Raw genomic sequence first — 27,558 nt, forward strand, 5'->3', positions numbered from 1 at the left:
GCCTTTTAAAAATGACCCACATCCTGGGAAACAGGGAAGGCAAATCCTCAAGCATTCTTTAAATTAGTGGGCTCGTTTTTTTTTTCTTTTCCCCTTCAACTCATTGGAAAATTAGTAATTTAACTCTCAGATTTTCGATTTATTAATGTGCACATTTTTTTAATTGCCTGTTTTGTGCAAAATGCTATGGTAGGAGCTTTGAACACAAAGAAGTAGAAAATCCCAGACATTGACTTCAAGGAATTTGTGGTCCTAGTGGGATTAGAAAAGCTGACATGAAAATTGGTGCAATATTTTAGATTATATTAAATCTCCGATGACTGGAATGAGTGGTACATGCTCTGAAAAGTTTAGAAGCTCGGGTTTCCCTGTCTGTCATCTTGGTGTTCAGAGTTAGGGCTTCTAGATCCAGCAGTCTGACTGTGTGACCTTGGATGAATCACCTGTCCTTTCTAAGCCCCGGCTGCTTCTTTTGCAAAAAGGGGGAAAAATAGTATAAACCTGTCAGCCGTGGAGCAGATAAAATAATATCATGGATAGGGAGTATTTAAGCTTGGCTGGCACATAATGAGAGCTCCATGCAAGCTGTTTTAATTGTTAAACACCTAGCAATTGTATTTGCTCTGCACTGCAATGGGTTTTTCAGTGCTGCCTGGTGCAATGGATCGGAGATAATATTTAAAGTCTGAGTATCCTTGCTTCCTACCCTCTCCACTCTTTAGTCCCTAAAATAAATGTCGGGTTAGGGATCACATGTAGAGCCCACCCAGCGCTTGGCCTCATGAAGTGCCCGAGCCCCTGGACAGCTGCTGGGAGGACAGAGTGTAGGGGAGGGGCTGCTTCCAACCTCTAGGAAGGATGTTTCAGGAAACCAGCGCCAATCCCTGTTCACAAGGACAAGGTGATGCAAGAGAAGGACCCTGCGGGGATTCCAATGTCTTATTTATAGCTGTTGGCTACGTACATTTCCTTTCCTTAATTTAGTACGGAGCCTTTGATCACAACTTTAGTGCTGATGCCTCAGGAACAGGACCTGTGAGGACAGAAATTTCAAATACAGATATGCATATATGTAAAAACTCCCCATTCCCCTGTTTTAAATCTTCCCCAAAATTCACCTCCGGTGTCTTGCCCACAGCTGGGCTTGGTGAGTAATTGTTCCATGGGAAGGTTTCATTTTGCCCATCAACAGTGTGTCTCCCGTGGGGTCGGCAGGAAGCAGCTCCTCGTTTACCCCTGGACCGCAGGTGGGAAGCTTAGACCGCTTTGGAAAGCTGATCCTGTTTGGAGCTTTCCATGCTGCTCCCCTGAAGGCCTTTGTGGGAAAGAGAGCCCAGAGTTGGAGGCTCCAACAACCCCACAGTTAGTTTCAAAAACGTATCGGCCTGTGAAATGATTCCCGGGCCTCAAGGCTTTTCCCTTCTCTTCCCATACTGTGAGCACCCAAGCCAGGCAGGGAGGAGGACGGAGCTCATGCAGTGCTCGCACCCCCAACTCTGTGGATTCGCTTGCTTTCTTCACTTTGGCTCAGGATCGGTTTACCTGGGTTGGGCCCTGGGCTTATTTTCAGGGCTGCTTAATTAGCACTCACCCTATGGCCCAGCACCAGGAGGCCAGAAGTGTATTTAGTATCGTAGGACACCGGAATAGGCCACCCCCAAATATGCCTCTTGGCATAGGGATTATTTTGAGCTGTTTATTTTAGGAAACAGCAGACATAGGAAAAGCTTTGAAAACAGAACAAGAGTTGCCCTTTCTGAAGGCAAACGTATACTTACAAAGGAAATGTCCATTTGTAAGGGTGTCTCCCTTTTGTACTAGGAAGAGAAGGATGACTCTAAATCATAAAAGGCTTATCAGTGGAGAAGTCACCAGCAGGCATCTGCACAATGACCCTTACCCAGGCGTACCATGTTTACGTAGCTGGTCACCTTTCCACACCTTATCTCCCCCACACTGTCCTTTCTTTGGTTTAGCTGAAGATTGAATAAACCTAAATTCTAAGCCACCTCCTTAAGCTATTCTAGTTCTTAGGCTTCTCCCGTGGACATATGAGATACACTGTGAATAAACCCCAGTTTATTTTTTCTCTTATTCATCTGTCTTTTGTTATATGGGTCCCAGTCAAAACTTAGAAGGATAGAGGAAAGATTATTTTTCCTTCTCCAAGAGTATCAACATCATGAAGCACCTGCCATTTGGGTGTTTACCATCATCTCCAAATAAACCGCTAGCCAGAGATAAAGGGATTCAAGTTCAAGACGGGTATCCACACCATACGTAGGGTATGTGTGTGCACAGAATTATATTTATATCTTATGAATAGCACAATTATATTACATTATACTTGGGGGGGGGGTGGTTAAAGGAGCCCTTGGGAAACCCAGGTGGCTCAGTGGTTTAGCGCCGCCTTCAGCCCAGGGCGTGACCCTGGACACCCGGGATCGAGTTCCGCATCGGGCTCCCTGCAGGGAGCCTGCTTCTCCCTCTGCCTGTGTCTCTGCCTCTCTCTCTCTCTCTTTCTCTGTGTTCTCATGAATAAATAAATAAAATCTTTAAGAAAAATCAAATGCCCTTATTTAAATCAAACTACAGCTTTTGTAATCCTGATTTGGCTTTTTTTTTTTTTTTTTTTTTTAGTATAATATACATTTAGCCTCAAAGTTTGAGAGTGACCTAGGACCTCTTTTTATGTCTCAGAAGCCTGGATGTGCACTAACATTAGCAGTGAGCTTTAATTACGCTGATTATAAGCCAAAAATACGTGGTACCCACATGACTAGCATGGGGATATTTATGGCTGGCAACAAGAGGGCGAATTAATAGAAATTGGAACTGTCTTAGAAAATCTGGAAGGAATGTTATCATAGTAGAGATGTTTGGAAATTTCTTCGGCAAAGTGCAGCTCACTCTATGACACCCAGGGAGAGTTCTAAACGATCTTTTCCTTAGCAATGACAGGATGTTTTAATCTCTTTGAAATCGTGTAATTTTACATTTATCCACTTGTTGTGTTGCATTGGACACCACAGTCATAAAAGCTACCTGTGCATTGTTTGGTTCTATTAAATAGTCATTATCATCGATACCGGCTGCACCCAACAACAGAACTACAGGATTGAGTGTTAACCTTTGTGAGTAGCCAAAAATCTCCTAGACTAGACCTAGAAGTAACTAAGCATCTGTGAAGTGTTGATCTTATGTAAACCTACCCAAAACACTAATGGGGAGGGCTGTTTAAAAACAGCTCCTCGAGAAGAGGACTGGAGTGTTTGCCCCTTCGGTGCACGGAGCTGAGCATTTGGCTCTGAGAGGTGTTTCGGAAATATTTGAATTGGCCTGAATTCCTGTGTTCGAGGCAGAAGTGCGCGCCCTGGATGTGGACTGTTTGTTGTGGTTGCAGTTGCCAACACTGCTTCTCAAACTTTAAGAGACATGTCAGTAGATGATACTATTCTCATCTTCTGTGCATGCTAAAGAAAAAGGACATCCCCGGCAGGGAAAAGGCTGGGAAGCAAGAGTACGTGTGTCTGGAGTGAGGGGAGACCGAAAGGAGGGGGTGACGCCACCACTCAGAGGAGAGGGCAGCTCTGGAACCTTCCAGAGAGCAGATGACATGCCCCCCTCGGAAAACAACTGATCATTAGCTCGACCATTAGCTCTGCAGAGATGCATTTCTCCAAAGGAGGAGCTTCTCTTTGTTTCAGGGGGATCACATTTGCAGGAGGCCCCACTTGTGGTCCAAACCAGGACTGTGAGCAGAGGCCTGCTGGTCTCCTGAAGGGCTCAGCGAGCTGAAGACGAACTCCGAGAATGAGGACGGACCTAAAGGATGGGCCACTAGGGAAACCGTAAGATTACACGTTCTGGAAAAAGCCCTATTGGGTGTGTGGATGAGAAATAATAATCATCGAACTGAAGAACCAAAAGGAAAAGGAAAGGAACTTGGCCCGTGCATCCCGTTACAGATTTCGTGCCTTTCAGCTAACCAGATCTGCTTTCTTCCCTCACCTGCCCTGCCCTGTCCCGTCCTGCCCCGCGCAGGGTTAGGCACCCAAAAGTGAAATGTGACATGCATGGGGTGGGGGTGGGGGTGTCTCATGAAAATTAGAGATAGGACACAAGCCTCTGGAAGCTTCTCAGGGGAGGCAGAGGGTGGGAGTTTGGAGATGATGCCAGTATCACGTCCCTCCTCCCTCCCATTCTCTCATTCTCAAATTTCTGGAACAACCTTCTCTTAACAACGATAATAATAACAATGGTTATGTAACAGAGCAAGAAAGAGAATTAATAATGACATGGGGCGAAAGAGGCCTACGTATTATTAAAAAAAAACATTAATAAGCATTAACACCTTCAGCTTTGCCTCCTGGGAGATCCTATCTTGTAGCAGGACTTTTTCTTTCTTTCTTTTTTTTCTTCCCCATGATGTACAGTTACTAATTATGTAACTGGAGAATTAGACACTAGGACATGTATCCAGTCTCTATTACCATCCGACAGAGACACAGAACACCGAATTCAGTACTGAATGTATCATTTGGAGTGCTACATCAGCTCTTCAAAGGGAAGCATAATTTCTAGGGCTGAAGAAGCAGCTACTAAAATCACAGTGTACATGGAACCATTTGATCACTGTCTAGGTTAAAACGGGTCATTCTCTTGGTTTCGTTGTTGCTGCTATTTTCCATTCTGTGCCATGCTGGTGGCTTACTGACCCTGTGTGTGTGTGTGTGTGTGTGTGTGTGTGTTCAGTCATTTGCACTTCCATCTCAGTGGCATGCTTGTCTAGTCATGGCCTCCTCAACGTCCTCATCTACAGCCGTCCAGGTATTGCACTGCACAACCCCACTGGATGAGGCAGCGATGCTGTGCGGAAAAACCATGACCATTGCCAAGTCTAATACAGGCCACTGACACATAAGCAAAGAGCTGCCCTCCTTTCTCCCGTGAGGAGGAGAAATAAGTAGAGACAAAGTTCATAGACAAGTAGACAAGAGGGGAGGGATTTGGGAGGAATCTTTTCATCTTTGCTTGTGGGTACGGACTTAACAAAAGGATCGAAGGGAGATGCCTGGGGCCTTAGTGAGGTGGTTTCTCCAGCCTAGCTGCTGACCAGGCTCTCAAAGCAGCTGTGGAATGACACCCCAGTCTGCCCTGGAGCAAATTAGAGCACCGGAGCCCGAGCAGGGGGGCGCTTGGCTCTCCTCCGCCACCTACCTCTACCTCTTTGGCTCAGAACCCCCTGGTTTCTCTGCATTAGCCTTGCACTTTAAGGTTCTCCCCAACTTTTTTTGACTGTCCTAAATTGTAGGTTCTCCCCCACTTTTTATAAACGGAGGTTCCCATTTGACTCTATAATGATTCTGGGGGTTGTGCCCAGGGATCTGTATTTTTAAAAGGCTCTCGGTTGATCCCAACACTTATCTAGGGTTGAGTAAGGCTGTGATGGGGCTGGTGCGTGAGCTGGGGTTGGGGTCCAGACGGCCCGTTCAGGGCTCTCTACCTGCCGCGGCCCCATCCCACGTTGTGGTGCACTTCGCCCCACCTCTTTATTCATCCCTAAGCTTCCCGAAACCCCACCGGGCGACCCTCCACAGGGCCACTGTCCAGGCTGGAAACCCCTCTTGGCAACCAGAGAAATATGTATGGAGAAGGCGGCTTGTTTGGTGTGCTGACTGCCCTCATGTGACCCATGCTCCTTCCTATGGGACACACAGGTCAGTCTTTTCCATCTTTCTTTCTTTTCTTTCTTTCTTTCTTTCTTTCTTTCTTTCTTTCTTTCTTTCTTTCTTTCTTTCTCTCTTTCTTTCTTTCTTCTTTCTTTCTTTCTTTCCATTATTTTTTTTGTTTTTTTTTCAGTCTTTTCCATCTTATTCAGTACCATCAGGCCCCTCTCTGCCTCCTAAGGATGTTGGGAGGCCTGCACCTAGACTTAGAGGATCCTAATGTTCGGATGATGATCCGAAGGACAGCCCCTCCTCGTTATAAAATGCTGGATTCACATTCTGCCTCAGAGGAACTGCCATCGAGGAACTGCTGAGAGTTGTTTGCTCAATCTGGACTTAGAGAGAGAATTACCAGAGACTGGAGCTGGCTACCCAGGGAAGCAAGAGCAAAAGTAAAGGTTGGGGATCTGGGCGGGGGGGTGGGGGTGGGGTGTGTCTTCTGACCAGAATGCTGGTGCTTTAATGACTGAGACTTAGCCTCTAGGTTAATGATTGAGATTCACGACGACGTGAGACATGCCAGCAGACTAGAACATTCATGGTCAGTGCCAGGAGGCTCCAGAGGCCTTTGCTTCACCGCAGCGCCATGGATGGCCACTGTCAGCCTTCCGTGGCTCTGCTCCATCTGAGTGCTCTGTCAGAGATGATGGAATCAGGCCCATGGGCCTCCCCCAAATTTTTTTAAAAGATTTTATTTATTAATTTATGAGAGGTACACAGAGAGAGGCAGAGGGAAAAGCAGGCTCTGTGCAGGGAACCCGATGTGGGACTCGATCCCAGGACCGTGGGGTCAGGACCTGAGCCAAAGGCATAGGCTCCATCACTGAGCCACCCAGGTGCCCCCCTCCTCCCAAATTTTTAATCAAACTCTTTGAACAGCAGAGCGAGGCATCTCCGAAACCTGAAATTAAAGCAGTAAGATGGGGACACCTGGGTGGCTCAGTGGTTGGGCATCTGTCTTTGGCCCAGGCCGTGACCCCGGGGTCCTGGGATTGAGTCCCACGTCGGGCTCCCTGCATGGAGCCTGCTTCTCCCTCGGCCTGTGTCTCTGCCTCTCTCTCTCTGTCTGTGTCTCTCATGAATAAATAAAATCTTTAAAAACTTAAGTAAAGCAGTAAGATGGAAGATTGTGGCTTTAACTCGTCAGTGTGCACCAAACTGCATCGCCAACACAGATTCCAGGGGGGTTTTCTAAATCTGCTGGCAATGTGCGGCTCTCCATCTGGAGGTTTTTCTTCCTTATTTTCATAGGAAGACACAGCCCCAAGGAAGAAAAGAGAGACACTGCATTCTCTGCCGCTAACAACATGTGAATCAAGCCCTGAATCGGGTTTTCACAAAAAAAAAAAGAAAAGAAAAAGTCACTTTTGGAGAGGATCACCTCTGAATAAGTCAGTGTCCCCAATTCAGGCCTGCGGAGACAAGAGGAAATCGCCGGTGTTCGCTGGGTGCCCACCACCCGGTCACCGGCTGCCAGGAGCCACGGCCACCCTGGTTTCCAGACTCGCTGGATTCCCACGTTCACATTGGTCCTGGCATGGCCTGTCCATCTGGCACCGGGGCTGGCATTGGGCACGGCCGGCCCAAGGGGAGCCCATGGGCTGGGGGCAGGGGCGCCCTCAGAGGAGCCCAGGAGTCCTCTGCCGGGGTGGCAGGTGCCCCGGAGGGCCAGCTCGCAGCCTAGGCGGCCGGGGGGAGCCGGCTCCCTTAGCAGGGGTGTTTGGAAAAAGCCTCCCAAAGCTCACGGTTGTGCATCAGGCATCTTGTAGGCTGGCCCTTTCTTTCCAAGCAAAACTCTTGGCATTAATTCTGTAAGAAAAAAGTGTTCGGTTTTCTGAAAAAGCAACTTTATTTAGTCCTGGCTGAAATTTAAGAAAGAATTAATAGCTTTCTCTTTCTCTCTCTTTTTTTTCCTCCTCTACCCTCCCTCTTATCCCCTTTGCTTTTCTGTCCTCCCCTACCTCTCCCTTTCGTCTTTCTCTTATCTTGACTACCTGCATAGCCAGGAAGAAAAAACAAAGGCAAAGGGTTTCTGTTCCTTTATAAATTGGGGCTGTTTCTGAGCCGTAATACCTCCGCCTTCCCGCACCTTCTGGCTGGGTTCCCCCGTAATGCAGCTCTCACGGGGGATTTCTGGGGGCTCCAGCCCAGACCTGTAATGTGTATATTAAAGCACATGAGCCTCGTGCTGAAAATGCCCAAAGAAGATGATGAACTGCAGGCCGGGTCCTGCAGTGACGTCCCATGGTTTTTGGCATTAAGGGGCTGAACCTAAATGAGGCACCGGTGGGGTCCCGCGACCCTTTGCCTGAGAATACAGTTGTGGTTCTTTTTTGAGAAAACGTATTCGGGACTATGCAGGCCTGTGTCCTGGCAGGAGATACAGTTCCACTCAAGTGGTTTAAGTGAAGAGGATGTAAAGAAGGAGCCCCCCAGGGGAGGTGGGGGAGAGGGAGGGAGCGGACCGTGGATGGCGGGCATCCAGAGATTAGCCCAGCAGAAAGCCAGGATCGCTTCCAGGCTGCAGGGCAAGGAGAAGGGGAGTCGCTTCCCAGAGCCCACTGAGGACGGAGCCCGGGAGCCCGTGCCCCGACAGGATGCTGCGTGTCCGCGATCACGAGTGGAACGGAGTGAGCAGAGGGGCCCCCAGCCAGCAGCCCGCTCTCACGTCTGGTCGCAAACCCACCCAGAGGCCAGCTGTCGGGGAGCAGGGACAGTTAGTCCCCGGGGTGCAGAACAGGACAGAGAGGGGCAGAGACGGGGGCCGAGGAGGGCAGGTGCAGAACTGGCGCCCACGACCCTACCTCCCACGTACCTGCTTACTAGATGCTTGGCCTGTGGAGACCCATTCTTTCTTCCTTCCTTCAGCTGTAACAGCCAAATGGGCAGCGGTGCCACCCCCAGTAAATGGGCTCCCTAATCAAAGGGTTAAGGTGACCTAATTCCATCCCATCTTTTCGTTTAATCCATTTCCAGGGATTGGTCTGCAAAGACTTGCTCTGGTCCTGCGTCCTGGCCATGGTCTCTTCCCTCCCCCGAGTCCTCCGTGTGTCTGGTAAAATAAAAGAGCATTTCAAAATAATCTTCATATTTCTTTTCTAAGTAAACTCATAAGAACCTCCCCCCTTTGATTCCATGTTTAGAGCCCGTCTATAATTTTCTTATTCCTTCCCGATACCTTCTTTCATAAAGAGATGGAAGGCTTGAAAGGCATCCTAAGGCCACTTTTCCATAGTAAAAGCCATTAAGGTGAGAGCAGGGCTGTTGGGGCCCCTTGTCACGGCCTGGTTCTTGCTGAAGCCTTTCCACTGGCTGCATTTGCTGGCTCTGGCTACGATTATTTCATGGGTTACATTACAGGCCATAGCAGTTCCTTTCTTAGCTGAAATAGTTTCCTTGGCCGCGACTGAGAGGGTTTCTTTTTTTTTTTTTTTCCCTCATGAAAAAAAAGACAGCCCTTGAGAATTTGGCCAAAGGCATACATTCACACAAACCTACCCAATAAATCTGTATTTCAAAAATGTAATGGTTCAGCTAATGTTTATTGTGAAAAATGATAGTTGTCTACAACTTCACCCACATTGAAGAGACAGATCTCCCCACTGGTTCCTGGGAAGAAGAATCCTTTCCTTTGTCGTGCTCCATGGGCGAACAGAGAAAAACCACCTTTAAACTGACATTGATCCACAGGCTTTACCAACCCAAAGCCCTCCAAAGGGCATGTCAGCTCATCTTAAACCTGAATAGCATTACTAATTAGACCTGGGATTGATGCTTCTGTTGGTTGGATATGTTTCCCCAGTGCTTCCAACTATCCCTTTCTGTAGCCTGAGAGTAAGGAAGGCACTGTGGAAAAAACAAAAACAAAACAAAACAAAAAAACACCTCTCATCAATATTATGTTTTATCAGGATCCTGCAGGCCTTACTGTAGCATGGAAATCATGTCACCTCTATTTGTAGCTCTGGAAAATTCAGGTGGTCAAACTTGAAGAGAGGATCTCCACTTGCAAAAATAAATCTTCAGTGCATTCCATATTAAGTATAATTGGTCTCCTGTCCCTTCACCTGCCAAGTCATCAGAAGTCAGGTTGGATGGGGGGCAGGTAAGAATGGAGTGTAGATATTTTTACTTAAGTGCTGATGAGCAATGGTGTCAGAAACCATATATATATAAAAAGTCATCAACATGGTAGCCAAAGGCAGAGGGAAGAAGGTCCATGCAAAGCACAGCTGCTGAAATCCTTCTATTCCTTATGTGCTGTTTTATTGGCAGTCTGCTCCCAGGCCTGTTGTCTGAAACAGGAAATGTTCTCGTCGGTCCCTGTCTAGCTCTTTGTGCAAACCTAGAACGTAGAACCTGGTACCAAGGTCAGGGTGATAGTTCTTCTCCACAATTTGGTGGGTAGCTCATCTATCTAGGTAGGGGGCAGAGCTATTTACACTCTTGACTATAATCAGAGAGGAAGATCCTGCTGTTCCTGACTTAGAAGGGGGGTAAAAAAAAAAAAAAAAAAAAAGAGCGTTCCTGCCTGGCATGTTCTGGGATGTGCATCTACTCCTGAAATGACTCCGCTCCTGGTGATGCAGAAGTTTCAACCTTCAAGGCACTGAAACTGTAGAGCCTCTTGAGTTGCTAAGATGACGTGCAGAGACACACAGCCGGTAGCTGGGTATCCCCATTGTCATCTCTTTGATGATAAAAGCTGTGGTTATTAATTGTTAGAGCACTATTTAGAAATTGTTGACATTGACCCTGGACATCAGATCACATTCCTTCCCTGCAAAAATCCCTTCTGTGCTTTTGCACTGAAATAAGAGTAAAAATCTCAACTTCTCCACGGCTTTGTCTGAGCCCTCCCTGCTGGCCAATCTCATTTCTCTTCTCTTTCTTTCTGTTTTACTGGGTTCCAGCCACACACTGGTTTTGTTACTGTCCCTCAGACATCCTAAGCTGGTTCTTCTGTCAACACCTTAGCACTTCCAGACCTGTCTTAACACGTCTCTTTGTGGAGAGGTCTTTCTCTTTGAACCACGCTTTCTAAGTAGTGCTCCTGCTGCTGACACTTCATACTCACCAAATCACTGTTTCTTTCCTTCAGAATGATGATGACAATCAGATGGGTTTTTCCCCCCCTTTTGGTCTGTTTCTTCCACTAAAAGTTCCAAAGGTAGGAACTTGGCCTTGATCCCTGCAGTATCTCCATTAGCAAGAACAGAGAATGACATGCTGCAGAAGTCAGAAATATGATTGTTGGATGATGCAAGTGAATCCTATTGGTTAATATTAATGCCCAAAATAAACCCCTTGTGAGTATGAGCAAGTTAGGTTCACAGTCCACATTTTCTTGGGCCTGATGACTATTGAGACACAAAGCATCAGAGCAGGATCAACCCATCCTTGGTGGGGAGGGGGACGTGGGCTAGAGTTCAGGTTTCAAATTAATGAAGTGAACTGTGACCACTGCAAGAATTCTCGAGAAGGAAGTCCACCTTCCGCTCTTTCTCTTTCTTTTTATTAATTCAGTTGCAAATATGGGCCATGATACAAGTTCTGACCAAGACTTTTTAACCTAAGTTTTATTGAAAATGGAGTAATGCTTTGTTAGCTTTCTCCCAGTGTTCCTTTTCTGCCAAATGGCTATCATTTCTTTCTTGAGTAATAAAGTCTATAGATGTTTCAATTGGTATGAGGTAAGATCTTATATATTAATTTTTATGCTTTTCTTCCTTCTCCATATTTCCTGACACTTTTCCTAGCACTGAAGGGTCTACATTGATACAAAGAAAATTAGGATTATTAGATCCAAAACTATAAAGGAAAGAAATAGTTAAGTGCAGGTTGGTTTGTTTCTGTCCTTCAAACATCCTACAACTAACTGGTTTTTGCATCAGGAACCAGTTACTCATGGGGTTTAATTAGGATCAAAAGCAAAGGTTCTGAGGGGAACTGAGCAGCCCCCCCCCCACTTATGAGTTTGTGCAAAAACAAAGCTTGCAAAGAAAACCAGGGTGGGGGTTGCTGAGGGCAGGGGGTGGGGATAGCAGAAGCTCTGGCCCACCCTACTCCTCCATGGAGCACAGAGAGATTTATGTGGGACAGGACCTGAAAGGGCCAGACTGGGATCCCCCAGGGGGAGATGAGGCAAAGGATAGACAGTGGACAGACAGCCACGTGGAAGCCAAGCTAAAGCTATCGGTAGCACCTCTCTCTATTCATTCCCTGGCAAAAAGCCAGTAAGGTGGGTCCTCACCTGTGTCAGGAGAGGTCTTACCTATGTCAGGAGGGGGGACTTTCCTCCACAACTGCCTGGAGTTCACCCCTCAGCAGGAGGACCCCTCTGTGACCTGAGACTTTGCAGAGCTCCCAACTAACCATCCCGGTTGGAAGTCACCTTTGGGCACACACACAGGGTGAGGTCCTTGGCCCCCTTGGAGAGGCAGAGATACACGAAACGACACATATCTGGGTAGTGCTGGGAGCCCGGAAACTCATACCTTGTACAGAGACATAGCTCACTGGGAGAAGATGGGATCTTGCAGAATGTTGATCCATATGCCTTTTGTCCCAAATAAGCCCAAAAAAGATCTCACTTCTAATTTGGGGACCTCATGTAAGGTGCTTCTTGGAGCACTCGGGTCTTGAGAAAGAAAAAGGGGCTAAGCAGTTTTTATAACGTAAGGATCCAAAAGGTAAATAAGCATGCGCTGTTGGCCAGCTACTGACCTCATCACTGCAGACATGTGAGCAGCAGATCCAGCCCCCATCTGACCTTGAGGGGGTAAATACTCCGTACTGTTCAAAAGAGTCCTTACCCTCCCTAGCCTCTTGGAGACGCACAATCCTACCAAATTATGGAAGCCAGAGGAACCCCGAGAAGCACAGCAACCGTTAGCACGGTGAAGATGTCTTGCAACTTGACTTGCTTTCATTATACATCATCCCCTCTTGAAAAGGGACTTGGCAGCCCTCACAGCCCACCTCTCAGTGGGAAGCTGCTACTGTGGTTTCCCTTTCCTTCCCCCAAGGAGAAAACACCAACACTCTAATACGTTAGCAAGTTATTAGGAGCATGAGGTGTCTAACCACTGGCTGCCTCTTCCTCCTTATTCCTGCAGGGGCCGTGGCCCTCTGGCTCTTGCAAGCCTCTGAAGCTCCGAGGGCCCTGCATTCTCTGCTCGCTTCTTGGGCCTGTTGTGAAAAGCTGGCAGGGACACCTGTCGGCCTCTCCGCCTGGGGCAGCAGCTGCAGACACACAGTCTGAGGGAACGTGGGGGGACTCGGGGCTGCCCTATTGGCGCCTGCCTTTCCCCTCTTCCTGAAAACACGGGTTCTTTTTTCCTTTCTTTTCCTTTTCCCATTTCATTTCCGTGACCCACAGAGCTCAGGCAGTTGGGTTTGCCCTGTGTCGTTGATCTCAATGCTCATTGTCCACAAACGCTGCTATTTGGAGGTGGGACTGGATCCTGGTTTCCAGATCACGTGGACATGACGTGTGACAGTGAGCACTTGGAGAATTCGCAGTGACCAGCGGTCGGTCGGTCCGCCTTCCACCCTGCCTTGCACGGAAGGGTTAAGCTTCAGGAGCGTGCGGGGCCCAGAGCTGGTCTCTCTCCAGGGCTCACAGGCTCATAGGCTGCAGGGCTTTTACCATATTAGGAGTGTGTGAAGTGAGCATTCAGCTCGGGTGTACACAGCAGGAGCTCTCCTGTCAGTCTGAAATGCAGGCCCTATATTTAGCAACAGGCGCTGGGGAATAGCAGCTTCACGTGGGAGTGGGTGGCTGGGATACAGATGTGTAGTGAAGCTCCACTCCAGTCCCTGGAGAGGCTTTCCACCGAAGCCCTGGGAGAAGGCTGGCCTCTTCCTCCCTCCACCTCATCCAGAGTGTCTGGATGGCATCTTCGGCAAGTCTGGGAAGGACATCTAGTCCCTTTCATCTCTGCTGCTTTGTCTTCACATGGAGGGAAGGAATCCTGATCCCAAGAGCCATCCCTCAAAATGCTATAAACAGTGGCCCTTCTCCCTCCAGTCCTCTCCTCCTCTCTGGTGTCACATTAACTAACCACTAATAAGATGAGTGGGCTAATGTTATTGCCTTATGACTTCTCGACTTAGGAAATAAATGGAAGGAAGCACCTCCCTTTGGTTTTGTGGGAAATGTATCTTTGGTTCATTTCAGAAGCCCTTGGGTCTAAACATGCGGCTTCTTTCATAAAACATAACTGTACACGTAGAACATAATCATTACATATGGGTTGAGTTCTTAGAGGTCCATGCAAATGGATGCAACGTGCTAACTTCCTAGGAGAGTCAATACCCAGGAAAACCCGTCTTGTAGATGAAGTTTCGCTCACCTGGTGATACGGAAGTAAGTGCCTTGTTTTGCCAATGGATGGGGGCTCTGTTTTAAGGGTGATTTGTTCATCCAGAAATATTTGGTTCCAGGGGCATCTTTTGCTCTCTTTCTCTCCCTCATCTCAATGTCTCTCCCTCTCTTTCTCTCTATTTCCCCCTTTCTCTCTCTCTCTCTCTCTCTGCTAAATCTGCCATTTCAATCAACCGAGACTCTGGGTTAAACGGATTGGCCAAGGTCATTTCTAACTGTGAGCCTTGGGAAACGTTTAGAAATGGGATTCTCCTTGTTTCCAAATACTGACATCTGCTGCCAATCCACTAATTTCTTCAGATTATTTGGTAGTTAGCTACAGAGTTTTAATCAGACTATTGCATAGGGCCTGAAGCCTCTGGTTGGGAAATTCATTTGAATAAAATTCAAAGCCATAGCCTCTTAAACCACCGTCGACGGTCACCAGAAGGCTTTAGCCTCAGAGTTCCGGGTAGGATGCAATGATCGGGCCACAGCGATGGCTTTGGGTGAGAGCCACAACCCGTAGTGGGACCTAAGATGTGTGATCTGGTTAGAACTGCCAACCACCTGGTAAATCTGTGCGCTTTCGGAGGCTGCACGAGGTATCGGGGATCCTTAGAGCAAAAGAACCTAAGTAGGTCAGCGCCCTCTTTCGTGTGCTGTCGTAGGGCTGATCATTACCATCCACCACAAGCATGTACAGAGGACATAAAATGCACATTTTGACCAGATACGGAAAAAGAGAAGGCTCTTCGGTGCAGACCCAGAGGCAACCGGAAAAGCTGAGGTGGGGCAGGTATCCGGGATGGTGGCAGGGACAAAAGAGGAGGCAAAAGGGTGAGCCTCGTGTACTGATAGCTAGAGACCGAAGCCCAGGAAGGAGAGGAGGACCCCACCAGGAGGAGCTGGAGAAGAGGACCCCACCAGGAAGGAGCTGGAGAGGAGGACCCCACCAGGAGGAGCTGGAGAAGAGGACCTCACCAGGAAGGAGCTGGAGACAGGGACCCTATCAGGAAGGAGCTGAAGAAGCGGACCCCACCAGGAAGGAGCTGGAGAGGAGGATCCCACCAGGAAGGAGCTGGAGAGGAAAACCCCACCAGGAAGGAGATGGAGTGGAGGATCCCACCAGGAAGGAGCTGGAGAGGAAAACCCCACCAGGAAGGAGCTGCAGAGGAGGATCCTACCGGGAAGGATCTGGAGAGGGGGACCCCACAAGGAAGGAGCTGCAGAGGAGGACCCCACCAAGAAGGAGCTGGAGAGGAGGACCCCACCAGGAAGGAGCTGGAGAGGGGGACCCCACCAAGAAGGAGCTGCAGAGGAGGATCCTACCAGGAAGGAGCTGGAGAGGGGGACCCCACCAGGAAGGAGCTGCAGAGGAAGATCCTACCAGGAAGGAGCTGGAGAGGAGGACCCCACCGGGAAGGAGCTGGAGAGGGGGACCCCACCAGGAAGGAGCTGCAGAGGAGGATCCTACCAGGAAGGAGCTGGAGAGGGGGACCTCACCAGGAAGGAACTGCAGAGGAGGATCCTACCAGGAAGGATCTGGAGAGGGGGACCCCACCAGGAAGGAGCTGGAGAGGGGGACCCCACCAGGAAGGAGCTGCAGAGGAGGATCCTACCAGGAAGGAGCTGGAGAGGGGGACCCCACCAGGAAGGAGCTGCAGAGGAAGATCCTACCAGAAAGGAGCTGGAGAGGAGGACCCCACCGGGAAGGAGCTGGAGAGGAGGACCCCATCAGGAAGGAGCTGGATTGGGGGACCCCACCGGGAAGGAGCTGGAGAGGAGGACCCCACCGGGGATGGCTGGTCCGCAGAGGCCTGCAGGTGGAGCGTGGCGATGGGGAACCTCGGGATGGCAGTGTTTAGAGGCTGACGACCCGGTGCCAGAGACCTGACCCTGGAAGACCAGACACCCGGGAGTCGGGTGGGTGGTAGTTTGGTGGGGGTGTGGGGAGAGCGAGAGGGGAATGCCATGCAGACGTGCATCCAATGAGGAATTAAAATACTTAGGACTTCAAGACGAGCGTTCAGGCATAGACAAATCAGCAAGAATCTAGCTTCCAGATAATTATAGCTCATGATAATGATCATGATAACGACCGCTTATTGCCCACCGTGTGCCAGGCACTGGAAACACGGAGCTAAGCACATTGCAAGCTCTGTCTCGTCTGATTTTACAGTGACCCCCTGACCTTGATTCTCTCGCTCATCACTGAATGTCTGAGGAACCCGAGGCCCAGAGAGGCACTTGGTTAATAAGTGGTAGAGCTGAGCTTCCAATCCGGAGTCCTCTGCCGCGAGCCCCAGGACGCGGCAGCTCCATCACACTCACTGCCACACGCTGCAGACCTCGACACATTTAGTTTAGGTCTTGATCTCAGGAAAAAAGTAGTTCTGTCTCGAGAACTGTTCTTTTTCTCTCTGCGAGACAGACCTGATGCTGTTTATTAAACAAAGGGCTTATGACAGGTAAGGCATTGGGCTACGCGCTAGGCCTATGGGGTCAGTGTGACACAGGCCCTCAGTACTGCGGTAGGCAAATACGTAAATCAAGCGCAATGTATAGGTGCTTAAAGGGCTGGATATTAAGTGCTGATGGGAAAGCTAAGGGAACCAGAGAAAGCCTGAGGAGGTGATACTGAGGAGGCTTGGGGGAATAGGAGCAGCTTTGCCAGGGCACAAGGCAATGAAGTGTAGTCGAGGTGAGAAGGGACAATTCCTTGGAAATATGAATCATCAGAGATCTACAAGCAGCCTGGTATAGGTAGGTGGAGTGATGGGAAATGAATCTAGGGAAGTAGGTGGAAAGTCATATTATAAAAGGCCTAACATGCCACAAAAAGGAGGTGAAGGTCCATTGAGTTCTGAAACAGAGCTCCTGAAATCTCCTTGTACTAACATCAGGACTGGTCTCAGGGATGATTCTGCAGGCCAGACCTAGAAATGATAGCTTGGGGGAGGGGAGTGGGGTAAAGGAGAGATCCAGAGATGAGCTACCAGCATATCCTGATCAGACCCAGACAAACCAAGTCTAATAATTTGTCCTGCAGGGTCATAACTGTCTTTTGGAATAGATAGTAAGCTATCCACCTTTGCTCTACGACACCCTGAGCCCACTAGTCTGAGTTTCTAATGAAAACTTGTTTCAGGACTCCCAAAGATTTCCAATTTCCTTTTCACCTTCCAGAAGCTGATTAAATTAAGCACTATTGACAACCAGGCTCTTCAAATAGAAACTCATTTAAAGGGAACCACAGTCAGAATAGCACACGGAAGGTCACCCTTTCTGCCGCCCTCCCGGGTTCTAGAGATAGGATCCTCCTGGACGAAGCTGTCGACTAGCAGGTTTCCCTGGTGAACCCCTCTCCCTGCCTCCCGAGAACTGCTTGCTGAAGAAAATCCCAGAACCAGACCGACTCCTTTCACTTTTATTTATTTATTTTTTTAAAGATCCTATTTACTTATTTATTTGACAGAGAGATAGAGACAGAGAGCACGGGCAGGGGGTGGGGCCGAGGGAGAGAGAAGCGAGGAGCCCCATGCAGGGCTGGATCCCTGCACCCCGGGATCATGATCGGAGCCAAAGGCAGATGCTCAACTGACTGAGCCACCCAGGCGCCCCTTACCTGTGATTTTAGGTTGATTGCTTTAACTTTAAATGCGGGATAAAAATCTCAAATGGGCACTTGACAATGGCTAGTAATCCTACCCTGCTTCCCTAGGAAGTACACTCAGCTATTCTTCTAGATGCTTCCTTCTCCTGGCTCCTCTGACTTCCCACCTGTGCCCCCTTCTCAACTGGTGACTTCATCTTATGATGGTTTGGAAAACCAGATTGGACCTGTCCTCCCTCCAATCTTCCCTCCAGGTCTATTACACCTGTGCCCCTCTGTGTTGCCCTTGGGCTCTGCGATCGATGCCCCATTACCGCCTGCAGGACGTGACCCCTCCCGTGACCCCCTGTCTCTTCTGCACCCATCTTCTTTTCCCGCCTTGGACCGCTGGTGTGGAATCACATGCTAGCATCACCCACGTGTGAAGACAGAGCTTGAGTTTCCCGGGCCTATGGTGCCTCCAAACATCGCATCATTTCCTTTTTTTTAAAGATTTTATTTATTTATTCATGAGAGACACACACAGAGAAGGAGAGAGAGGCAGAGACACAGGCAGAGGAGAAGCAGGCTCCACGCAGGGACCCCGATGCAGGACTTGATCCCAGGACCCCAAGACCAGGCCCGGGGCCAAAGGCAGCACTAAACCACTGAGCCCCCCGGGGATCCCCATCGCATCATTTCTGAGCCCTGCTTCACAGTGAGAGTCTAGAACAGGTTAGGTCTGGGCTCCTACCTCCCATTCCAGGAAGGCCCCCCACTTTGGCTTCTTTCTCCCATTACTCGGGGGACACTGCCCTTGGTGGCTCTGCACCTGCCCTGATGGCCTGGCAGGGTGTGGGGGGAGCACACACTCTTGCTGCCTGGCTTCACCTGGAATCTGTGGTCACAAGCTACTCATGGGTCTTTAACGTGGGTCTTTAACGCTGCCTTTGGGGTGTTGCTGGTCTATCCACACCCCTAATCTCCCGAGCATTGAATACCGTATACCTTCTCCGCTCTCCGCAGACCCCCGTCCCTTCCCATTTGCACTCCGCTAACTCACCTTGCTTCCCACTACCTTCCGGATTTTCAGAAGCCTGAAGCCAGCGGAGGAGAACGCCCAGGGAGGCGCCCAGCAGGAACCCCCGACTTGTCCCTGTGCTCCACCTCCTGCCCTCTTATGGCAGGTGCCCATCGCTGAGCCCTCCTCTGGGGCACTCCTCTCCTCTCCCCTCCCCACTCACGTCGGGCAGGCGGCCTGTCTTCTCGCATCCCCCGCATCCCCCCTCCACCAGGTTTCTCCCAGCAGCCGGCTGAAACAGCATCACCAAGTTTCTCTTGCCCCCTCCCCTCCCCTCCCCTCCGCTCCCCTTCCCTCCCCTCCCCTCCCCTCCAGCAGCGACTCCACTTCTCTTTTCCCTCCTCGCCTGCTCCTTCCAAGGAAGCCCATGCTTGTTACCCCCTGTTTCTCTCCTCCTACTCCCTGGAGTCCTTTCCAGTCGGGCTCTCACACCACCCAGGAGATCTCTCGATCTACCCCAAGAAAACTCATCCTAATGCGATCAACAACAGCCTCTGCCTAGCTAAATCCACAGGTCAAGGCCCTTGTTTGGTGCATCAGCCTCGTGCACACATCTCTCCTGAACACCTGCTTCACCTGGAAACCAGGACTTCGCGCGTGTCTACTTCCCATTTACCTCCTGGCACCTCCGGTCACACCCCCTTCTGGGTTCTTCATCACTGCCCTAATGTTGGAGACGAGTGAGATCAACCTGTGTGTAAGTCTGGTCTCTTTCCCTGCGCCCTCCCTCTTGCTGGTCTCATCCAGTCACACGGTTTTAAAGTCCATACAGGTGCCCTGATTTCATACCACCCCCTGTCCTCTTTCCTGACATTTGGATTCGTATAGGTGTCCAAGTGCCCGGGGTCCCAGGATCCAGTCCCACATCGGGCTCCCTGCAGGGAGCTGCTTCTCCCTCTGCCTATGTCTCTGCCTCTCTCTGTGTGTCTCTCATGAATAAATAAATAAAATCTTAAAAAGAAAAAAAATAAATAAAGGGCATACTGAGATGTCCCCTTCCTGTTTGGGTCTTCCCTGACCAGTCTGTCTAAGGGTTCCCCCCACCCCCAACACGCCCCTTCTCTTTGCCCAGCTTTATCTTTCACCTTAGCACTTCCTACACTCTCTTCCATCCTATATATTTTATCTTAGGATCTGCCTCTCCCACTGGAGGGAAAGCTCCAAAAGGCAAGGATTTTTCAATTATTTCATTCCCCACGGTATCCTCTGTGCCTTAGTTTTCTCACCTGTTAACAGGCTGAGGAAGATAAGGACAGAGAAGGCCTAGAACCTTTTTTGTTGCCTCGGCAGAGACTGAAAAGCCAGAGCTGGATTTAATCAGAGTTAAGTGTACCTCAGCAATCCCTTTACTCTCCCAGCTTCCCACTTCATTATCCTTAAGATTTTGGAAAAATGAAGAATCTTTGGGACTCATTTTCCTAACTACAAGTAGGGAGTCCTAAAGTATCTCCCTCCATTATTAAGACTAAAGGGTAATGCATGTATAGCATAGAGACCAATGCCCAGAACCATAGACAGCGCTCCATCAAGCTCTCAGTTATTATTTTCATTGCACTCCGTATTGTTTGTGGACACCCTCTCCTCTCTGCTTCCATAATGCTTTCCCCTCACACCTCTATGGAAATCTAGGGTTTGTGCGTGTTTCTTAAAATGGAGCATACCTTCACTCGCTCACACTCCAAGCCCCAGCAGGAGCACCGGCATAACTGTATCTTGAATTCAGAAGGGACATAGAGAGGGGTGAGCCCCCACTTAGAAGAAAACCCACTAATTCTATATAACCAGGTCTTATCAAGCAACCTCCGAACTTCTTGCTTAGGAAACCAGATTTCAAACACATGATCTTGTTTCCTAGTTTCTCGTGCACATGCACGTAGGCTGCTTCTCTGTCTGCAGGTAGGGGACACGTTCACACTGCAGGTTGTCGAAATGCACTTACGTTTGATTTTTTAAATGACATCACCGTAATCGCTTAACCCAAAATCCCAGGACTTACTCAGCACGAAAAATAGAGGCTGGCCTTTGGTAATTCTTTGGCTCCGACACGAATCAATGATGCCTGGGAAAATGAGTCTTTTTTTCTTTTTCTAAAATATTAATCAACTGTCCTTCACTAAAATAGATTGATTTTAATGGAAAAGAAATAGAAATTGATCCTGATCCCAAGTTTGCTGTGCATGAGTCTTTTGACAACTATGCAAATAAAAAAAATCAATTTATGCATAAGTAAAAAGAATGATAAAAAATTAACATTAATGAAAATTGAAAAATAGAGTCCTACCAACCAATTTTCATTTGGGGACATTTCTTTGCCCTCTTTGGTTTAGCAGAGTTTTAAAGCTCCTCTGCTTAGAGGTAAAAGAAGAAGTTTTCAGCTTCCTGTCTGTATTATACAAAAGGATGTCCTAGATCCTCTGATCTTCCCCAGGACACAACCCCACCCAAGGCTGGAGGGAAAGGCCTTTTGTCTTAGATTCCAGGCTTCCCTCCTGCAGTTTCCTCCTGACTTCACCTTCAGACAACTCCTTCCTCTCCCTCGGACCTTCTGTGTACTCTCACTTCCTTCCACTCCCTTCCCTGACCCCCTTCCCACTCAGACCTGCCCTTGAGTAAACATATGCATCCTGAAATATTATTGATTGATTACACCTCTTGAGTTGTTTCTGTGCTAAGTAGCATTTTATCAGAGGGTAAGTCCCCTTTTGGTTAAAGTCAATGAAAGAAAATCCAACTTGTGATATTGTATCCATCAGCTCTCTCCCGGGGCAAGAGCTCCTCTGAAGAGGAGATTCTTCCAAAATTTATGTATGACGTGTAGGAGGTACATCCGCTTCGGAGCAAGCAAGCTGGGGTTGCTCTCCCGTTCTGTCTGCTAAGTGGCTCTGTGTAGATCACTGAACTTCACTGAAACTCAGCTTCTTCATCTATAAAATGAAAATTGAAATGTCTATTTGAAGGGTTGCTGAGAGGATTAGGTCAGCTACATGGAGCCCTTCTAGCAAGGATCCTGACACACAGTCGGTATTCAGGAAATGAATGTGTTTCTCCCCCCACTTTTCCTTATGCCATTAGACATGGATCCATGGCATTTCTTAGGACCCCTGCCAAGCTTTCCATAATTACTTAGAGCTCACTAGGGAGACACTGAATTGAAATTAGACGGATTTCTGTAGTAGACAAGGGTCTGGGTGAACTTCTGGGGCTATGGTTGCTGAAGGACTTATTTTGAGAGGCAAAGGTGATCCAATCAGCAACTATCAGTGACTGAGAATAAAATATAGAGTGGGAAAAGGTCTCACTGGGTGCCTACAATGTGGTAATGAGTAACTAGATAGGAAGAAGGTTCAGGGACCTCATCAACAATATCCATTGTAAATCTTCTGTGTGCTAGGCACTGGGCAAAAAATAAAATAAAATAAAACACACATATCATGAAGACAACAATTACAACACTATGCAGCTATAACAGGGGACAAATGGTGGAGGATACCGAGAACTATTCTAGCATTAGATATTCCAGAGAACTAGATGATATTATAATTGGGTATTTAAGTTATCTGTTGCAATGTAACAAGCTACCCCAAACTTAGTGATGTGAAATGACAACACTCTTAATATGCTCATTGATTCTATGGGTCAGAAATTCAGATAGGGCACAGCAGGGATGATTTATCTCTGCTTCACGATGTCTGGGGCCTCAGCTGGGGTGAGTTAGACACCTGGGGCCAGAATCATGTGGAAGGTTCTTCGTTAACATGTTTGACACCTGGGCTGGGCTTAGCTGGTACTGCATGTCTTTATGTGGCCTCTCTACGTGACTTGAGCTTCTCATGACATGGGTTTCAAGAGGGAATAAACTAAGAGTCAACATTCCAAAAAAAACAGGCAGAGCTGAATGGCTTCTCATGACCTCCATGGAAGGATAACAGGGAGTAAAACATTAAGAAAAAGACAAACTGTTTAGGGGGCTGGCCTTCCAAATATGATTGATGAAGTGTTGGAATAAGGGTCTGAGGAGTGTGGCTAGGAGACATCAAGAGTGACTTCACATATATGCCTTATTCAAGTACTTTGTTTTATAGGTAATAGTCATTGGAAAATTTTGGATTTGAGAATATTTCATAAATATTAGGAAGGCAGCATGAAAGAAGGTTATTTGAAGGAGGTGGGGCTGGTTAAAGAAAAACCACTTAGGATACCACTGTAATAGTTAAAGGAATAAAACCGTCAGGCATTGGCAGTGAGAACTCACAGAAAGGGACAGCTTCAAGAACTAGTGGGAATAGAATAAATAGAGCATAATGAATTAAAATGTGGTGCCAGGAAGTGGAAGGACTCAGAATAGTCTCTCAAGTTTCTTTTTCAGGTGCTGAGGTAAATAGTAATGCTATTTGAAGAAACTGAGAATATCAGAAATGGATTAGTTTTGTGGAAAAGATGGATTCAATTTTGGGTGCTAATGCGTCACTCACAGAATATGTCCAACAGACAGCTGCACTTATGAATCAGGAGCTCAAGGGATGCCTGGGTGACTGAGTGGTTGAGCATCTGCCTTTGGCTCAAATCATGATCCCGGGGTCCTTGGATCAAATCCTGCATCGGACTCCCTGCGGGGAGCCTGGTTCTCCCTCTACCTAGGTCTGCCTCTGTCTGTGTCTCTCATGAAAGAATAATTAAAGTATTAAAAAAGAAAAACAAATGAACCAGGAGCTCAGGAAAACACAGCCTGGCAGAATCGAATTGAGAGTCATCTCAATTGATGGCAGTTGATACCATGAGATTCAACTCAATTGTCTAGGAAGAATAGGAATAGAAGTCTAGGAAGAAGGAATAGATGGTTCCTCCAAGATCTGTAACATTTCCATAATGGACAAAATAGAGATGATTTCAGAAAACATTGAGAAGTACTTAGAACAGTGGGGCAACAATGGGAAGAAATCGATGTCATAGAAGTCAAAAGAAAAGACAAATTCAAGAAAGAGTACACAGTCAGCAATGGTAATGCATCAGAGAGGGCACGGACAATGAGAAGTAATACGCATCCTTTGCAGATAACGGGGCCACATCCATAGCTGAAGGGATTAATCCCCAGCAAAGAAAATGGATAAGTCACGGCAGGCACCCTGACATGGGAGAGACTGTGTTTGGTACAAGTTACCAGATTGGAGACTCAGGCACAAGGACCAAGAAAGACACCCCATAACATCAGTTAGTGGCAAAGACGACGGGGGGTCTCAAGCCAGGTGAGAGCACATTTTTCAAATATATGCTCAAGGCTGGAGTTGGGTGAAGAGCAAGGGAGAATTGATGTTAAGCCTCAGAATTGCTTAAACACCTTCTGTCCTGGCAACTATGACAAGGCCAGACCTACAGGTGAGAGGCAAATGACAAGCTTCATGGGAGCCATCTTTTCCACTTAAATTATTTCTTCGCAACTTGGATTCATCATTGCGATTTCAGTTGAAAGGACCTTAAACCCAACTCAAACTAGCTAAAGTGAAAAGAGAGAGACTTTAGGAGAACATCGGTGTATCTCTCACAAAGAAAAGTCCGAACAACCAGATCACAGGGAGCACTGACATGCAGGAGAGAGAGCATGAGGAAAACAGATGCTAGGGAGTCAGGCTCTGCGGGCACTCTTCTGCGCTTGCTCCTCTGAGTTGATTTCAGTCTCTCTACATAGACCACTTCCTCACTAATGGCACTTAAGTTTTATATCTTGTAGTTGCCACCATTCAAGAGGGCCAGTTCTAAAAATATCTCAGGGACAGACTCTGATTGGGTCTGGTGCCCACTTGTGGATGAATCAAGAGTGACTAAGAATCACATTTCTGGAATGGAAAAAATAGGGAGGAGCTGGGTTGACAAACCAATGGGCACGCAGTCTACATCCTCAGCATCAAAGATGATTTACTATTGTCAGAAGGCCTGCTTCCCTCTGCTCGAGAGGCTTATTAATAGGGCGACCAGATGTCCTAGTTCGTCTGGACAGTCCTTTTTACACCTGTTGTCTCAATGCAATTATTAATAGCACCCTTTTCACTTTCAAAAATGCCCTAATTTGGAAAAGAGATTATATGATCATCTTATATATTGGTGTTATGGCTCTGAACCCGCCAACGTACTGGAGGAAACGGGCTTGACAAGGTGTGAAAGCTACAGATCTTAACCTCCTTCCGGGTAGGCTGTTCCTTATGTGGCACCTCAGTACCCAGCCCATACTTGGCCCTCAGTAGATGTTGAATCAATGATCAAATGCTATAAAAAGCTTTTCTCTCCTGAAGTATTTATAAAGTCATATTTGACTTACAGTTCTCTTTGCATTATCTGATATGATTTCCAGATCCTTTACCACCCCGATCACTCTCTTCTAGATACATTCAGTTTTTCCAGAAGACCCACAAGGCAGAGTCCAAGAAGGCATTTTGGCTATGATTAAAAAAAAAAAAAACAACAGCAGGTAATAATCTCATTTCTCTCCTTCAAGAAAATTATATTTCTATTAATATCAGGCGAAGATTGTTCGGGCTTTTTTGGCCATGTCACCCTACTGACTCACATGCAGTGTCTCATTAATTATTTTTAATTAGGTGCAGCCTTAGCATTTGAAGTCTGAACGGAAAAAGGTTTTTTATACTTTTCCGCTAAGTCAAGTCTCTTCTACCATTTTTAATGTCACCAGTTTATTGAACCGTGTTACAGCCTTGCCTTATCCCTGTTAAAGCTCATTGTGTTAGATGCAACATGCCTGTGGAGTTTTTCAAATATATTTGGATAATAACTTAGATATCCAGGATGTTCTTTGATGCTTCCATCTTGTTCTGGTTCTCACCTAATGGATGGACATCACTTGAAAGTGGCAGTCACTAGAATTGAACCTGAACCCTTTAAAGAACAGTGTCACTGATCTCGTAGCCGGGTGGGTGACCAAGAAGTTACAAGAATGCACATCGCCTCCAAAAGAGAATTCTGAGGAAACAGAGGTGCCCTGAATGCAAGAGCTGCCCTGCTAACATATTTCCGGGGTGCTGGCAGGTTTAGACTGAGAGGAAAATCAACTGTCCAGGATGATTGGGATTGTTTGTTTATTTTTCCTAATCACCTTTATTTTTATTTTTTTTCCAATTATTTGAGAAATAATTGACATACATCACTGTATAAGTTTAAGGACTACAGCATGATGGTTTGATTTACATTTATTTTTCAATGACTACCACAACAGGCCTGGCTAACATCCATCTTGTCATATAGATAGAACAAAAAGAAAAGAGAGAAAAAAAAAAGAGAAAAGGAAAAAAAATGTTCTCTTCATGTTGAGAACTCATAGACTTTAGTCTCTTGACACCTTTCCTACCTATCGTACAGCAGTGTTAGCCGTAGTCATCATGTTGTACGTGACATCCCAGTGCTTATTTTTCTTATAAGTGGAAGTTGGTACCTTTTGACCACCTTCCTCTTCCCCTCTTCCCACCCTGTGCCTCTGGTAACTGCAAGTCTGATCTCTTTTCCTATGAGTTTTGTTTTTCCTTTAAATTCCATATGTGAGTAAGATCATAGTGTATTTGTCTCTCTTTATCTGATTTATTTCATTTAGCAGAATATCTTCAAGGTCCATCCATGTTTCCACAAATGGTAGGATTCCCTTGTATTTTTGTGGCTGAATTATATTCTATTGCGTAGACGTACCACAACTTCTTTATCCTTTCATTTACTGATGGACACTTAGGCTGTTTCCATGTCTTGCCTACTGTAAACAATGCTGCTATGACCATAGTGGTGCCGATAGCCCTTTAACTTAGTATTTTGGTTTTCTTTGGATATATTCTCAGAAACAGAATTGCTGGATCATAGGATGGCCCTATTTTTAGTTTTTTGAAGACTCTCCATACTGTTTTCTGGAGTGGCTGCACCAATTTACATTCCCACTAACTGTGCACCGGGGTTCTCTTTTCTCCACATCCCCACTAACATTATAAAATTGTCTATTTTTTTATGATGTCCATTCTAATTGGCATGAGGGGTTATATCTTTGTGGGTTTTTTTTTTTTTATATCTTTGTGGTTTGAATTTGCATCCGCCTAATGGCTAGTGATATGGAGCATCTTTTCATGTACGTGTTGGCCTTTTGGATCCCTTCTCTAGCGAAACGTCTATTCAGGTTCTTTACCCATTTTGAAATTGCCCTTCCTCCTTCTCTGTCATAGATTCCCAGTGGTTGAGGCCCGCAGATTCCCCAGCAAGCCTCATGGTGTGAGATGAGAGTAGGGGCTCCTACAAAATGATCCACAATACCGGGAAGGGCTGGTGGTCCCCCTAGGTTCTCCTTTTCCACCAGAAGGACCAGAGGCTCAGGGGAGACATCTCCACGTAGTGCTGTGCTGGCTTGGGCAATTTGATCAACATACAGCTGTTTCTCCTACCCTTCTAATAGGGTCTGTGGGAGGAGCTTCCGCCTCACCCCTTTGTTCTAGGATTCTCTCCGTGGTGTCTTGTTTTGAATAGTTGTTAGCTGTTCTTCTGGGAGTGGGGGTTGGAGAGGGGGAAGGGGAGGGTAGGGTTGGGGAAGTCAGGGAAAACCTTATGTCACCATCTTGCTGACACCACTCTCCTCTCCAGGATGTTCCACTGGGCATTTCTCCCTTGGGTGGGACGTTTGACTAGATTATCTCTACAGATATTTCCAGCTCGTAAATTCCATGGACAGTACACATTTACTATTAATAGGCAGCCCTGGATTTTTTGTCTCATGCCATAGCTGAAGGACATGACATTTTCATTCACTAAA

At 47.3% G+C, this 27,558-nt stretch overlaps 1 long non-coding RNA gene across 2 annotated transcripts in view; it reads left to right on the forward strand.

Moving 5' to 3' along the window:
* Positions 1–25,233, forward strand: part of LOC111097588 — a 51,449-nt gene extending 26,216 nt beyond the window's left edge. The window contains exons 3-4 of one of the 2 annotated variants that reach the window (XR_005365362.1): positions 5,863–6,121; positions 6,981–7,074. This is a non-coding gene — a long non-coding RNA (uncharacterized LOC111097588). Of the gene's footprint in view, positions 1–5,862; positions 6,122–6,980; positions 7,075–25,147 lie in introns of those variants that run through there. The other variant, XR_005365364.1, reaches the window with a different exon arrangement.
* The last annotated feature ends 2,325 nt before the right edge of the window (positions 25,234–27,558 follow it).

The sequence above is a fragment of the Canis lupus genome, chromosome 10 (assembly GCF_011100685.1).
Source record: "Canis lupus familiaris isolate Mischka breed German Shepherd chromosome 10, alternate assembly UU_Cfam_GSD_1.0, whole genome shotgun sequence".
In the NCBI taxonomy this organism is placed as follows: Eukaryota; Metazoa; Chordata; class Mammalia; order Carnivora; family Canidae; genus Canis; species Canis lupus.